Genomic DNA, 14534 nt, shown 5'->3' on the forward strand with positions numbered 1-14534 from the left:
CACTCCCCATGATCCTGATTCAGTTTTGTTAATATGGTTCAGTATTACAAGAAGCTCAGTTGAGCCCTTAATCTATGCATGATGCTCAGTGACAGTTTACTTTCATTCTCCTCTTTRTATCTGAGTTCTTAATTATCACCTCCACTACCATATAGATTAGGACAGTTATTACTATATCCTCAATTTTTTCTAGTGAAATCAAGCCAAAACACATGGAATTACTATTGGAATGGAACACATGGACTCTTTCTTCTCAAAAGCCAGAGTTCCTTTGGAATTAAGAGCTTTTCACGAAATAAAATCAGACATACAATCCATTGATCAATATCCACAATAAAGTTTTTACTTAGATATACTCAAAAGATTCACAGATTACAGCCAAAGATATCCATAACAATCCTCAACCTTTCAAAATTCATCTAGTTACAATGCAGAGATAGCCTCTATCATAACACAAATTACTTCTGAAAATCTGAAATGAACTGATTAGCAATCAACTGAAGAGAAAGCAAGCGATAGCTAAGGCCTGTAAATAAAAAGTCTCAGGCAATATATTTGATACCAGTGGAAAAGCCACTTAATGGGATGTCATGACAGATCACAGCAATCCAGGAGGAGTAGCTGCAATCTTTTGAATGCAGCTTGCCAATGCTGACAGATACGATAAGAATTTTTCCACCAGTTTAACCATGTATGAAAGCTTCAAATATGTAATTTGCATTGCATATGTTTGACAGTCCAGCGGTGAAGTCAAACCATCACACTCAAAAAACAGGTAATGCTTAAAACAAGGAGAAGCAGTAAACAAAATCAGAGCCAAGGCCATTCATTATATTAGTTACACTATCAATCCTGAATTTACATGCTCAAAATTTGTAAAAACAACGTTTTCAGATGACTAGCACTATTGTTTATATGATATCTTAAAAAAGAAATTAGAAACAGGCATACATTACAAAAGTATTCTTGTCCTTAATGCTCCTCAGGACTTTTATTTCAAGTGCTTTTATAATATAGAAGCAACTCACCTTTATTTGGGCTAAGAAAAGGACTTGGAGGCAGGAAATTCAACATGCTACCACCATTCCTGGTATTTGGCTGACGGTCACAGGCATGAAGGGAGACATCATGACTTGGATGCAAGTAAGAGAATAAGTATTAAAGAATGAACAATAAGAAGGAGGAAAGAAAAGACGGGGCAAATAAGAAGTTCCTTTGGGTGCCTAAAATCTGAATCTGACCATATAATACTCATACCCCCAGAGCAGGAGGGAATGACCAGAAGATTGATATCTCAGAACATATCAGTCCATATGGGGAAATGCTATGATTTGTTAGCTGTGTAGGATAGTTGCTAATTACAGCCTCTGAAAGAAGACTAAAATGTTCTTTCTAAGGTCCAGCATTTTAGTTGTGGAGGGATAAAGATGTATCAAAGTCCTACCAGCTCTGTGATTCAGAAATGAAATGAATTTTATATAACACCAGCAGGTAACTAGGAGCTATTTAGGCACTTTTCAGAAGCATTAAATAAAATTAAACTGCCTGAATAAACTTCTCAGGCATCACACACTTCTTCACACCACCTGGGAATACCTAATGGTGAAATATCTATCCTGCCTGACAGGAACATGCCCCATTCCTGCTCATGCCTCTGTAACGCAGGAGTGGGGAAGAGCAGTTGCAACACAGGGACATAAATAGGACACAGACTCTCTGACAAATCTGTGCTGCTATTGATCCTCTCCTGCTCCAAGAGCCCCTGTGCAAGATCCATCTAGCAAATGGGTGAAGAGTCAGAGAGCAACTACAGTACTGGGAACATGCAGGCTGCTGGCAACAAAGAGAACAGTCCAGTTTCATGCATGAGACTTTATAGGTTTACCTGAAGTACAAATACAGGTAGTAAAACCTTCTCACAAAAAAGCAATTCCCACATCAGTGGTGATACTTCTCATTTCCAGAAAAGCCCAGGCAAATATAAAATTACCCTTTATTAATGCAAAATGGAAACACACAGATTATGTTAGAAAAACCTGCTTGTTCAAGTTTTATTTGAAGACTGTATTTGATAGTTTTTACTGCTTCTCTCCAATCACAAATAGCTTTTAACTTCCAGTAGTGAATTCACTGACCCTGCAGTAATGACATATGTATCATTTCCTGCATTGCTGAGCTTCTGTGGATGCTCTCTGATGAGCAAAGAATCCACACAAGTTGAGAGGAACTGCAAAACAAGCAACTTTCTTCTTACTTGAAAAGTCTTTCCATATTCGTTTTCCTGTTATTTTAACTGTTTTCAGTCACCGTGGATCTAATTGATATTAAACAAGTCTTTTTCAGGCAGCCCTCAATTTTACCTCATTATACTTGATATCTTAATGAGGAAGGAGAAATATAATTTCATTATATCCTTGCTCTTTAAAAATTGTGATAAACAATTCTGCTCAATCACCACGATACAAAAGGATGCAATGCAGACTGCTCTTCCACCAGAATGCTTGATTTAGGTGCAGAATTTTTCTGTGGACGCTTTCTTCTCATGTCCTTGTGTTTGCTACGCCTTCCATCACAATGGTATGTACAAAGGAAGCAATTATATTAAAGGTGCTTCCAGGCAGAAAAATATCTGTCCATCGTGTAAATACAAAACATAGCAATTATGCAATGCTGTTTTGTACATTTTCATTTCATTGAATTTATGGCCTCTTCTATGGTTGTGTTACATGAAATCATTCTGTAAAAATGGACATAATTCCTGTTTCTTGCCATACATAAAGTAACGGAAATCTTTTTTTATATTATTTTCCAAACATTTTTCATTACATTAGGTCACCTTGTTCCCTGATACTATTATTAATTGTTCTTAAATAGATTATCACTTCAATTTGCCTTATTTTTGATCTGGAAAACCAGTTTGGCTTTTTTTAAAATAACTCCAATGGTTTTGATCTTAAAATGAAGATGGTTTACATCCATCACTAACAGACTATGTCATGAAACTAAGCTTCCAAGGAAAGATTGTCTGCAACATATATGGATGCAAGAAATTTGACTGTCTGATGGAATTTCATTCCACCTATGCTCATAGAAGAGGTGCCTCTTCAGATTTGCAGTCACACATAATAAAAGGAGACAGCTGCGTGGCATATAATAGAAGACTCAAAATGATCAAATATTTTGCTTCCATAGCAGACTGCAAGCTGATTCCCTGGAAGACTGTATTGGGGCAGTTGAAAAAGCATTTGTGGGACTTAAACCATGGGTTGGGGCCAATGCAAACCTGTCTGCTTTCATCCTCAGGAGTGGCAGCTATGTTTTTAGTTCCCAGAAAGAAGAAACTGCCTATTACAATTACTGATAGATGGGTTGCCAAAAATGTGATCATACAGCTATTGAGATGTGGAAAGCCACACAACTGGGGAGAAACAGAATCAGGGATGATTCATCTTTCTCTGTATGAAGCATTTTTAAACTCTTTAGCTTCAGCTGCACTTACTGATGCCTGCATGTTCAGCACTTTACTCCAACCAAGTTGGGGAAGGGAGAGTGGAGTCTGGTACATTTTCTATGGCCGTTCTCATAGGCTTTGGAATGCCCATACTACTCTAATTAAATTTGAGTATCTCTCAGATCACATTAGGACACCAAGAAAGACTGAGTTCAAAAGGTGAAAACCATTAGTTCCCATCACTTTTTCCCCAGGGACTAGCTATGAAAATTTGATCCAACTCACTAAATGTGGTAATAACTGGGAATTAAAGAAATAAGATAGAAATTCAAACCTCTTTTAGTTCAGTTATTGGTTATATTCAGTTATTACAGTGGAAGCATCCCTGTGTAATCACAGTACACAGGGAAGAGAACACTGTATTTGGTATCAGAACACTGAGATTTTATTCTGGGTTCACTAGATTTGGCAAGTCACTTGAACTTTATGTCTTAGTTTTCACAGGATAAAGTAACAATGATGCATTTTGTAAAGCACTGGTAGATCTTCTGAGGAATGATGCTTTTTAAATTCAACACATATTTTGCACAGAGCAGGATTCTCCAAGAGGAGTGAGAGAATTGAGCAGTGGCATCCCTCTAAAATATAATATATTGGGGCTTCTTAATCGCTGGTAACTTTGAGATTCTGAGCAATACTTTTCAAGCTAACATGGTGCAGACAGAAGGTCTTCAAGTTAATTTTCACCTTTCTTCAGCAAGTCACTACATCATGACTGTTAATAATYTCTTCAGTTACTTCCAAGCTACAACCTGTATGGATCACTATCATTCTGTTGATTTCTAAGAAGCATCCAACTTTAACTACTTCTTTCAACTTAGAGACATCTATTTGGTATTAGYTGTTAACATTTAAAGCTCAGGCACAAACTAGTTTAAAAGGGCATTCTCACCCAGAATTGTGAAGGTAATCTGACTTACATATGACTGAATCTGTTGCAGCACCAGAAGCTGTCTACTGCTCTCAAAAAATATTAACACAAGGTGAATTAATACAATTTCCTAAAAGAAAAATCAAAAATAAAGAAAACAAGTTGTCTGATACTTTAAGTTACAAACTATATATAGATTTTTTTTCCTTTAAGTACAAAAAGCTGGTTGAAAGTTTCTTCCAAGAAGTTTCAGATTTAGATTAAGCAATGAAAACTAGTATTTGAAAAGGAATTCACAACTCAGTCTGATCTCAAATGGTGTCATTCTCATGACATTAAGTATTTATTCTCCTCTGTTCCTTGGAACCAAAATAACCTTGCATACTTTTTTAATACTCTCTGAAATTTCAGCACAGCATTAACATAATCAGAGAATTAAGTAGGGCAAGGCATTGCTATTACATCAGAGAGTAATTTTGTGTCTTCAGTTTGTGCCCAGGTTTTCTTTCTTAGGATCAGAAGATAATTCAGGCTGGAAGGGGCTTTGAAGGTCTGTAGTCCAATCTCCAGCTCAAAGCAGGATCAGCAATGCAGTCAGATCAGGTTGCTTGGGGTTTTATCCAGTCTGGAGTTGAACAAACCTAAGGCAAAGGACAACTGAGCTGAAATGGTGGAACTTGACTGCTCCCATTAGTGACTGGAGTTTCATAAAGGCCTGTTTCAAAGCCCACAGAAGTCAGCAGGAAGCATTCCATGACTTCAGAGGCTTAGGATGAGGGCCCAGCTCCCCAAAACAGATCAAAGTGCAGTCATCCAAATTAAAAAGATCTAGGACAAATTTCTCCCCATTTTAAATCCAAAATAATCAATCAAATATAAATTCTTTATGATTCAAAACTTTGCTCATGTTTGCTGTGCGACCAGATCTAAAGAGAAATCCTGAAACCAGAATTTCAGTTCCCGATGAAAATATTCCCATAGTTGTTGATTAAAAAAAAAAACACACACCAGGACTGTTCAAAGCAATCTCAACAATCAAATCAATATGTGTCTTTTAATTATCATTACTTAGAGAAAGAGAGAAAAAGGAGACAGAGACATATGCTGGAACTATAAATCAAACAGAAATACACCCTCCACTGCTGTAACTTGCTGGAATTAGACAGAAACTTCAATCCCTTGTACTCAGGCAAAGCAAAAATTAGAATTTCCAGATATTCTACAGGAAAAAAAAAAGAAAAGAGAACAGCTGAACTTTCACTTTGCAAAAAACAAAGACTCTTTATTTTAACCTTTTCTGAAGTTTATGAAGCTAACTGAACCACTGACAGCCTGTCAGGGACTCCCAAGCTGACAAAAAGTCCAGAGTCTTTAAACAGCAGCATAAAGTTTTGGTGGGTTATACAGTAGAATAGACTGAAGATATTCTGATCCTTACAGACAACATAAGACRACATATACAATAATGTGATTCAATTACATCCATATCAAGGGTGCACCCACTTGGGATTCAGCAAATGTTTCTAATTCAACTGCAAGACTTYGAAACTAACAGAGTAGGTATGCAAGGCTGCCACCAAATAGCCATTAAACAAATGAAAACAGACTGCAAAGGAGCTGGAAGGATCTGATGATGACGAAAAGTTGTGGAGTTGGTTGCAAAGCATCTTATGAAGTTTCCCAAAGCTATTAGTTGTGTTTAAAGACAAGGAAAAAACATCCAAGGAAAATTCAAGAACGATAAATTTAACCATTGAGCATTCTACATGGAACAAGCCATTTGAAAGGGTTTAAAAAAACCCCAACAACAACAAAAAAAGAAAAACCCCTATAAATAACTAATGTAATACCAGTTTGATCTATGTTTCTCTTACCGCTTAAAAAACATATCTAATATCCATCCAAGAGACTACTATCACGTCTGCTTTGCAATAGGGAGAAAAAGAAGATTATATATTCATTCACTAGTAAGGCAGTAAAAAAACGCCTGAAAGCTTAAAGTAGAATCYCACACTGTAAAGGCAACTGTGTAAAAACATATCATCATACAACGATCCTATTAGGTATTAGGCCTTCCAGTCTTAGTGTCTGTTTCTTTCTTACCTCTCCAAGTTCTACAGAGCAAATATGAATGGCGGAAAGGAAACTCGGGTTTTCCCCCCTATTTAATTGTTAAATAATTTTACAAATGTGCTTTTTAACTCATTTAACAAAATCAAATTCAAAAAGAGTCTTTTGAACTTTCCATGATACACTGAAAATCTACTAAGAAATATTCTCCATTTAATCCAAAACTCAAGTACTATCATATGAGGTTTTGAGGCTGGGTAGGGAGGGGGGAAAAAAAAAAAAAAAAAGCAGCAGCCAGGAATGAACTTATGCAAAATAAGTCATATGGAAATTCCGAGTAATTCACCAACATCTCAACATTTCTTTTTTAACAAAACAGTAGTTCTACATAGCAACTTTGGAATGGTAACTAGCACAGCTACTTTATATGTCGAAGTTTCCTATTCARTCAAACTAATTTACTTTCTCCAGTGCAGAGTCCAAAATTTTTTAATAATTAAATCATATAATGATGCTTCTTTGTTTTCATTTCAGAAAATTAGACCAAAACTAGTTCATCTGTGTCAAAGATTTTCTTTCCACCTCAGGAAACATTTTTCTAGTTTGACCATAGTTAATAAAGACCTCACAAATCGACTTCACAGTCCAGATTTAAGTGCTTTATTTTGGGGGTGCCATGGTTTCCTAGGAAGTCCGATTGCCCTGACTTCTGAGGATTAAGCTCAAAAGACAATTACAAGTGAAGAATCAGACATATTCATTTCAGTGTACAAAAATTCCATTATTGAGTAACATATGTTTTTGCAATGACATGGATTAGCAGTTTTCATTCCCCAAAATAGTTGTATCTGTCATCATTTATGCTCCTACCAAATAAGTCTGGTATTTCAGAGTGGTTATGCTTCTCCACAACTATGTCCAAGTGAAGGAAATGAAGAAGAAACAGATCAGGGATGAAGAACTATATTTTGAATATTTGAGAATGACCTCATGTATAAAAGCACAAAGCTTCCTATAGTCTTTGTTTTTCTTTTTCAGTTTTCTGAGGAACAAGGCTCATTCACTTTGTCCAATCTTTTTTTTAATACATATTTTCACGAACCAATACAACTGGTACTTTTTACAATCTACTTTTCATTTGATGTCAATTCTTAAGAACTAGAAATCTAGTTTACAACTTAATATAAGCCAAAGCAAAGAAATTAGAATAGGCACTTTCACATGTTACTGGTCTTAAAAAGTGAATACAAAATTTTAAACCGGCTCTAGCAGTCATACTTCATAATAATAAAACATCTTTGCTAAGCAAACATGGACAACAAAAAATACAAATCTCAAATCTCTTTAACAAGCAAGTTAGATGGACATACAAAGCTATCAGAGACAGTTATTGCAATTATGCACCAGTTACAAGCTTAAAAATATCATTTACTCACATATTACAAATAAACATGAATCAAATMAAATCAATTTGAAATAAATGTGTATTTATTCTGCATTCCAAACTTTTGATTCACCTTCAAGGTCTGGATGCTCTTAGGTGTTCTCTAGAAGCATAACACTTGTTTAGGTCTTTTCTTTAATAACTCTGCTATTTAAGACCTTTATATATAGTCCATCTTTCAGTTTCTCTTCTCTTTGTTCCTTTAAACATTGTTTATAACTAAATTTCATCTCCGTGACAACATATAAAAATTAGCCTGCTGGAATAAGCGTGTACTCATTCACACTCCAACAGTGGTCTCATATTTTCTGCTCTACAGCAAGATACTACTAGGTGTAACTGCCTCTGCCTTTATCACAGTCCATGCTTTGTTAATAAGGATTTCTTTGCATCATTGGTATAAATTCTAAACTATGTGGCAGAAGTCTCAACATCACTGATAATAGCAATTACAAAAATAGTTTTAAAAATCAGTCAAGAGAGTGGAACCTGAATCACAAAGGAAACTTTACACTGTGACTAGAAGGAAATGTTTGGAATAAATATCCAGGCACCAAGACATTCTCCTGCAAAGCCGGAGAGAATTCTCTTGCAGGAAGGAGAGAAACAGTACACTGCCACCTCATGCCTTTCCAGTTAATATAGGCTGGACATGCCTTTCTTTGCTGAATGTTTCCCCTACACTCCTTTTGGAGTAGACTTTTCTGACTGATCAGCAAATTTGCTAAAATAAGGGAACATTCCTCTGCCTACAAGAAAYGGTAAAATAATTTCCCATTAAAGTCCCTAAAATGACACTTATCACTCCCCTCTTTTTTCTTCAGAGGTTTACTTCTATCAGGAAGGATCTACCATGAACAACTCACCTAGCAGGCTACTTCAGCGTTAACATTTCCCATTTTTAATTCTCCCTTTGAACAAAATAATCACATTACATTGTTCTGTCATTATTTTCTTGTCTGTTAATAGCATTGTACTCCATGCAACAGAAAGTTAATTGAGATCTCAAGACAGTCTTGAAGCCATTCAGGTGTTTAACTAAAAATCATCTTACAAATCAAAATTTTTAATTTTTTGTCTACTTAATGATAGACACAAATTGTTAGCTCTGTCTCTTAAAAAAATCCAGCTGTCTCTTTGCAGAATACTATATATACACAAAAATATCTATTTTAATTCTATTTCTGTCTCTAAAATTCCTACAGAACCTCATGGTAGCTGTTGTGACTAATCACCAATGTCAATAAAATAAAACAACACTACAATTATTTGCCTCTCGAGCTCTCTTTTGATAGCACCCTTCTCTATTCAGCCATTAATGAACTCATACTATCTTGTCCAGCCATCATAAAGAGCTTAGTGCAGAAGATATGGACATCTTTGTCTAGAGTATATAACGAAAAACTCTTGTTCTTCCTGAATACATAGTTGTTGCATTTGGAAGACTGGATTTTACACCCCCTCTGAACATAACTGCTCTCCAGGATGAAACAGCACTAGTGCCACTGATATAAGCGGAGCTACCAATCTGCAAAATCAGCATGAGCAATGGAATGAGGTCTGTTATGGCCAAGTGTTTCACATTAAACATACAATTGCTGGCATAAAATCAAATTGCTCTCATGCTCTTTCCCTTAAAAAAGGAGTGGGATGTGACTCAACAGAATGCATCATAAGTCATTTACCACTGGAAGCACTTTATTTTTCTAGTCTGAGTCTAAAAAGCATTTGAAGAGTAGACTAAGTGCAGATTGTAATTAAAGCATTAATGATACCTCCCCAACAGTTTAATCAGTGGCAGCAAAATATTCAGATTTGGTCCACTGCAAATGCTCTACATTGCTGCTATTTTGTGGTGCTAAGAAAGAAATTTCCATTCATCAGAATGCTGAATTCTGTACAAGCACGTTTCACAGCCCAAACCTGCTGCAAGCCCTGTCTTTAGACTCTGATAAAAATAAGCCAAAATAGTTTGAGCGAGGCTATTTTCAAGTCCATAAGAATTCCTAAATATAGATCTTTCTAAATTTAGCCCAACATGAACATATCCAAAACTGCAACTCAAAGTTCCTTATGCAGTAATATAGCACACTGTAGTAAAATTATATGGCAAATATGACACAACAGCTCTCTTGTTTCTACAAAACAGAACTTACATACGAAGGAAAAATCCTGTCTGATTGAAACAGCAAAGGATCCATTGTCCTCCGTATAATCTTCAGGGAACTGCGTGCAAAGAGCCTTAAATGTGGAGACTGCCGCACTTCCTTCTTATGCAGTTCTGCTTAAGAGTAATTCAATAGCAGTGGCATAGAAAGATGGATTTGGGGGTCTAGGAAGGCAAACCATAGCAAATTTTTTTCTGTCCAACAGTTAGGTTTGGCTGCAAACACAGGAGAGGTTGCTGAGAGATATCAAAGTGGACACAGAACAACCTTAGGAATCCACAGAATTTTCTTCCCTGCTGCAAGCCTACTTGCCCCAGCTTTAAGCAAGGGAAGGACTTAATCAATAGGATACTCTATACATCAGACTTATGTTTATAAATATTACATATTTTCAGGATTTCCACTATTAAAAAAGTTCAAAGATTGTTTTCTGACAATCCACAGATTTTGAATTTCACATAATGCACTAGTTGCTATCAGGAGAAAAAGACAACTGTCATGYAGTTTACACAGTATCCACAAAGCACACTTCCATGGTGAGTAGGTGCAGTGTAATAACAGAGCTGTAGAATGGTTAGTAGCGCCATATAAATTAAATCAAGGGATACTGAAAAAAATCTGAGAATCATTTTCAGTATATAGCCTTTTTTTTTCTTTTTTTTTTTTATGGTGAGGCTTGAATTTTTTCTTTTTAGAAATACTGTAATTTTGACCTTGCCTTGAATAGTGGCTGCCATTCATGTGCATCTAACTAGCACTTATATCATTCCAGACAAGGCTAGTCATGGCTGGCCAGATGATTCATTGTCAACCATCAAGTTTTCCACTGTATAACATATAAACACAGTAACGATTCAAGAGGAGAGGAAGATGTAAATTTGCTTATTACAGTGTTAGGAGTAGCAGAAGTAACTAAGAATTGCAAATTTTAACAAAACTTTTTAGAGTTAACATACAAAGACTGTATGCTATCAAGACRTTCTGCATAACTGAGCTGATATTTTACACGATATGCTATTAAATTCATTTATTCTCCTTATTTTATAAAACCTATCCACTTTGTATGCACCAGCTTGGCTTTCTAGTTCTCATAACCCTGCACAAGATTACTTTACATAGATTTTCTATGTTATAGATATTATTTTCCTTAATTTTGTTAAAATAAAAGTGAGTTTAAGTACAGTGAGTTTATTTAAGTACTTAAATAAAGCAATTTGAGAGATCAGAGGATTCAGAAGTTTGATAATGAAATGTAAATACTTTGACCTGTAGGTTTCCAATTCAAATGTAATCCACTCCAGCAATGASTGAAAATTAAATTGCAGGATGACTACAGAGGTGATTTACTACAGAAGATGATTACAGAGGAAATACTAGAAAAGTATTTTCTAGTGGGCAAGTGTCATTAGTACATACACTATCACAACTATCCATCAYAAGAGGCCCTGCCAGCTGAAACATGCTTTAAAGTCTGTCTGTATTAGGATGAGTAAATTAGCAGCTTGATCTACACCTGTCCATGCTGAGTCTGTCCTCAGAAAAGATAAATTTCATTTTCTGGTATTATCAATCTGACATATTTCACAAGCACTATATTTGATCAAAAAAAAAAAGAAAATCTGAGGGCTAACCATCTTGACAGCATCTCTTTAATCCCCAGTCATTTTGCTAATATACTGCCAAATCAGAACTCTCCATTCACAAAATTCATTCACTTCACATATGTACATTGCATATATAAAGTGAGTGAAGTATCAGGACAGTATACCCTAACAAGGAAACAGTTGCACCTTTCTGATCCCTTAACTGTTCCTAAGGCTATGACAGCTTTAGCAGCCACAAAATTCCACATCTATACCAAAGACCACAGCTGTGCTACTATTCAGGTAGGAGAAAAAATACCATTTTCAGAATTGCTCATGGCTAACCCTGTGATTTCTGAAATAAGAATTTGTAGTTGTTCAAGCCAAGGTCCTGCGCCTATAAGGAATCAAACAATCACCCAAATGAGGTAAGAAGACCTATCAAGCCATTTAATGCCATCATGTACCAAAATACTATAGTATCCAGCTCCCTAGACATACACTGTATGTCCCTCCATGTATTCACATCTAGTGTTAATTTTGTTGTTTCTGTTCAGACCCTAATCCACAGCCTGCTAGATCTTAAAAAGCCTGAAGATGTAACTGATATATTTTACCATTAATATTTTCTTCATACTTTTACCCTGTGACTATTGCTTAGGAGATAGGCCTCATATATCCTTTCCTTCTCTTCACCACAAAGTTTCAGAATGAAATTTCAGTTATTTCAGAATTCCCAGCTATTTTACTGAGCACTCAAAATGTAAACCTTTCATCCAGTCAGTTGGTTTTCTACTGCATTACACAACTGATAATTTCTCTAGGTTCACTGATGAAATATTGCAATATTTCATTTATCAGTGATATGATAAAAGACTGGAAAGAGCATTGATTCTCTTTTTCATTTTCCAAATTAAACAAACAGTCACTGTTTCTTAGAATTGCAAATTGCTTGCAAATACATTTCTCAGGAAAATTCCCTTTACTCACTTTCCTCCTGGAGTAGCTAAAGGTGTACAAATACAGGAGTGGCAAATTCCAGAGAAACTTCAAATAGATTATTCTATTTAATCATATTTACCATAATATGGTACTAATCCTTCCTTGAGGCCACATATTTTGAAGCTATATTTGGATACTCAAAAGTGCAGGCAGCTTGCAGGGAACACAAACTATCATTCTCCTGATTTTTAAATTAAAGTAATTTTGGAACTTGCCTGTTTCCATACACACTCAGATAGATTCTGACATAAGCCTGAAAAAATGACTTCTTATCCCCCCCCACAAAAAAAAAAAAATATTTTTTTTGAAGCTTTCAGGCATGTCTTCAATGGGAACTGTCAGCATAATCCAAGAGTCAAATCCTGACACTAAGAAAGGCAAAAATCTTACTTCCATTCCAAATGCCCAGATTTCACTCCAGTCTCCATTCCACTGAGACCTAGCAACTGGCAAGAGTTAATAAATGACTCCATTTTGCAGAATTCTACCCCACATTTTCAAATATGAATCTGGGGTTAGGGTAGAAAGCAAAATACTGAATCATTATTTTATTATTAAGGAAATACTAAATCACCATCGATGATTTCTTACCCAATTTCACAACAAAATGAGAATATCAACATAAAGCTGCATCAGAAAAATATGTGCCCAGAAAGAGTGATTGCTTTTTTAAACCTTGGAAAAATGGGAAAGCAAAATCTAATAAAATTAGAGATCAAGAACTTTATTTTCTCTCACTTACACYGTACTCTGAAAAAAGCCTGTAGAAGAAGCAGCACAGTGCTAGTTCTAGAACTACTTTCTGCTCCAATGGGAATCTAAAAATATACATTTAAACAATAAACTTAAATATACTTTCAGCAGTCAAATAAAGATGACTGTTACTTATTTGAGTGCCAGAAAATGCATGCATATAGCATATACATAACACTAAGATTTGGTTAACTGGGCTAAATTCTATGTTTTCTGTAGCAGATGGCAAAAAATTAAAGCTAATACAACTGTTGTTCCAGGATATCCAACATGCCAGACTAACATTGTTTTCTTTCAAATCAGGTGCCTGTTTTGCAGTACACCCTTTTTCTGTTTTTTTTTTTTAAATAAAATTTACATATATATAAAGTATATGTTTTTATATATATAAAGTATATTGTTTATATATATATAAAATTATACATACAAAGAGAAAAGTCCCTTAGTTGCCCAAGCTCACCTGAGGCTAAACATAACCAACGGACTATGTAAACTATTCTACCAGCAGCTCCCCAAACCATACAAACCAGTAGGTAAACACACAGAGAAACAACCCATAAGGTTTTTTTCCTCACTTCGTTTATACTGCGAGCACTCATTTGGAGCACTACCTGATACTGCAAAGGAACAGGGAGAGCCAGACCTTCTAAGAGAAGTTGCTGCATAGTGCAAAGTTGGGTTAAGCGAGAATTCAAAGTGAGCGGCAATCCAGCCAGCCAGCCAGCCTGTTCTCAAAACCGCTAAAAGATTTAGAGAACAATGTTACTGTTGTTTTTTTTCCCCAATTTATAAACATTTCCTAGGGGACTGTTGTACAGTTTCATTCTTAATCTCCCATGTTCAAAGGAGCCATTTTAAGAGAAGAGAAGTAAAGATAAGATCCAGCACTGGAAAAGATGCCCAGCCACAGACTGCTAAAGACACACATCCTGATTCCTGTATGAGAATAAACAGTATAAAGATTTCATGTCAGTGAAATTATGAAGGCTGCTCTTTAAAGCATGTCTTCAAAAATCATAGTTTGCTGCAAAATATACTCCCTGACCCTAAATCCTGCTGCYGTAAGGAAAGAGAAGCTCCCCTCCTTCCAGTGCCCTCAGGCTTAGTTAGGCTCTTTCTTACCCACTTTCTC

General features: G+C 35.7%; 1 long non-coding RNA gene across 1 annotated transcript in view; it reads right to left on the reverse strand.

Moving 5' to 3' along the window:
• Nucleotides 1-334: 334 nt before the first annotated feature.
• LOC112967675 overlaps nucleotides 335-14534 on the reverse strand; it is a 78521-nt gene continuing 64321 nt past the window's right edge. Inside the window, exon 7 of the long non-coding RNA XR_003254075.1 lies at nucleotides 335-5023. This is a non-coding gene — a long non-coding RNA (uncharacterized LOC112967675). The remainder of the gene's footprint in view (nucleotides 5024-14534) is intronic.

Source organism: Apteryx rowi, unplaced genomic scaffold (genome assembly GCF_003343035.1).
Source record: "Apteryx rowi isolate R43461 unplaced genomic scaffold, aptRow1 scaffold_286, whole genome shotgun sequence".
In the NCBI taxonomy this organism is placed as follows: Eukaryota; Metazoa; Chordata; class Aves; order Apterygiformes; family Apterygidae; genus Apteryx; species Apteryx rowi.